Below are 2787 nucleotides of genomic sequence, written 5' to 3' on the forward strand. Positions count from 1 at the left end.
CCGGTGCCGGAACCACAGCACTTTGGTCGAACCGCAGGCGCTCGCTGCGTCGTACTTCTGGTTGCCGTGGAATCAGCCATGGTAACCTACGCTATCCAGAGGTTCTCTCTCAAAAACCCGCGGCGAATGTGTGCTGTAGCACTATGCGACTTGCTCACTTCAACACGAGGTCAATAAACAATAAAACGGCACTTATCACTGACACTATCCTTGACAGGAAAATTGATATTCTCTGTCTCAGTGAAACTTGGCGTAAAGACAATGACTATCTTAATTTGAACATGTGTGCCCCATCTGGATATAAATATATTGACGTGCCTCGAGCTTCGGGTAAGGGTGGTGGCTTGGCTGCAATATTTGTATCAAATATATCAATCGATGTTATTGATGCTCCTACCGTTTCATCATTTGAATGTCTGTTTTTTCAAGTCAATGGTGCTGCACCTGTTCTTGTGCTGCTCATTTATCGTCCACCAAAACCTAATCCTTTATTTTTTTAGTTTACTGAGTTGCTGACACTTCTTAGTCCACTCTGTCTGTCTATGGTCTTGACTGGTGATGTCAATTTCCATATTGATAATCCAAACTGTGTCAAAACTGCTACCTTTTTGGACATTTTGGATGGTTATGACTTTAAACAGCATGTTAATTTTCCGACCCATAGGCTGGGCCATATATTGGATGTGGTATTGTGACGGCTGGTGAAAGACAGTCCGGAAACAAATGCGAGTTAACAGGATTTAATGAAATGAAGACAAGTAGAACAATGATACACAAAGACGATGGGACGATAACACTCCAGGGAGACGGTGGTTGGTGAGAAATCCGGCCTGAGGTGGAGTGTAGGTGGGAAGTCCGGGTCTTGGTGGCGTGAGGCAGCAGGAGAGAGTGGCACAGGAACTGCGGGGAATAGAGCCGAAGGTAAGTGTCCGTGGCTGAGTGATCGTGCGGAGAGTGGATGAGGTTCTAGGAAAAAACACAGACATCCAAACGCAAACTAACACTTTAACCAGACGGGGGTAACACAACGACATGAAACAACGATCTCACAAACACAAGACGTGAGACAAGCCATATATATAGGAGATGAGTAATGAGTGGCAGCTGTTGCTGATACAATTAACGGAGACGCCCACAACTAATCAGTGCAAACGCAGAACACACAGAATTCACCACAAAGTGTAAACAACCCGAGATCACGGTTTACCAACCGTGACAGTACCCCCCCCTCTAAGAACTCCTCCTGAAGTTCCCAGAAGGGCCTACCTGCTGATTGAATTCATCAATAAGGGAGTGATCCAATATGTCCCTAGCAGGTACCCAACTCCTCTCCTCCGGACCGTAACCTTCCCAGTCCACCAGATACTGGAATCCTCGTCCCCTCCGTCTCGAGTCCAGAATACGATTAACCGAATATGCTGGTTCCCCTTCTACGAGACGCGGCGGCGGGGGAACCGGAGTAGGCGGATTAATACGTGCATAAAACACCGGTTTAATTTTGGACACATGAAAGGCGGGGTGTATCCTCTTGTACGCAGGAGGTAGTTTGAGGCGGACTGTCACCGGACTAATGATCTTGGTGATAGTGAACGGGCCGATAAATTTGGGAGCTAATTTGTTAGAAACGGATCGCAATGGAATGTTACTGGTAGAAAGCCACACTTTTTGACCCACGACGTAGACGGGAGGCTTTGACCGGTGGCGATCGGCCTTGGCCTTAGTGCGCTCCCTCACCCGGAGCAGAGTCTCACGGGCTCTGGTCCAGGTGCGGTGGCACCTCTGGACAAACGCGTGAGCGGAGGGGACCGTGACTTCAGATTCCAGACTGGGAAATGCTGGTGGCTGGTACCCTACACTACACTGGAACGGAGAGAGGCCCGTAGCAGACACTGGCAACGAATTGTGGGCGTACTCCACCATAGAGAGTTGTTGACTCCAGGAAGAAGGATTCTTGGAGACCAAACATCTCAACGTCCTCTCTAAATCTTGGTTGGCTCGCTCAGACTGTCCGTTGCTTTGGGGATGATAACCCGATGACAAGCTAACTGATGCTCCTAATAACTTGCAAAATTCTCTCCAAAATTTGGATATAAACTGGGATCCCCTGTCTGAGACCACGTCTACCGGGAGGCCATGAAGCCGAAAGACGTGATCTAACACAGTAACCGCTGTCTCCTTGGCTGTAGGTAATTTGGGCAAGGGAATGAAATGTGCCGCCTTCGAGAACCGGTCCACTACAGTCAAAACGACTGTCATGCCATTAGAGGGCGGGAGGGCGGTAACAAAATCTAGAGCGATATGTGACCAGGGTCTCGAAGGGACAGACAGCGGTTGAAGGAGCCCATCAGGAGGTCGGTTAGATGACTTACCACTGGCACACACTGAGCAAGCCAAAACAAAATCGCGGACGTCGCGAGCCATACGTGGCCACCAGAATTGTTGTCTAACCAACCCATTAGTTCTACTTATCCCTGGATGACAAGCCATGTTGGAACAATGACCCCACCGGACAACTTCGGACCTTAACTCCTCCGGCACAAATAAGCGGTTCGGTGGGCAACCGGACGGAGGCATTACCCCTTCTAAGGCCGTCTTGACCTTCGACTCGACCTCCCATACGAGTGCTGAGACAACTAATCTCTCAGGCAAAATACACTCAGGAGTAACGGGACGGGCGGAGGGATCAAAAAGACGTGACAAAGAATCGGGTTTAACATTCTTGGAACCCGGGCGGTACGATAGGGTAAAATCAAAACGACCGAAAAAAAGTGCCCACCGAGCCTGCCT

Source organism: Carassius auratus, chromosome 46 (genome assembly GCF_003368295.1).
Source record: "Carassius auratus strain Wakin chromosome 46, ASM336829v1, whole genome shotgun sequence".
Lineage (NCBI taxonomy): Eukaryota > Metazoa > Chordata > Actinopteri > Cypriniformes > Cyprinidae > Carassius > Carassius auratus.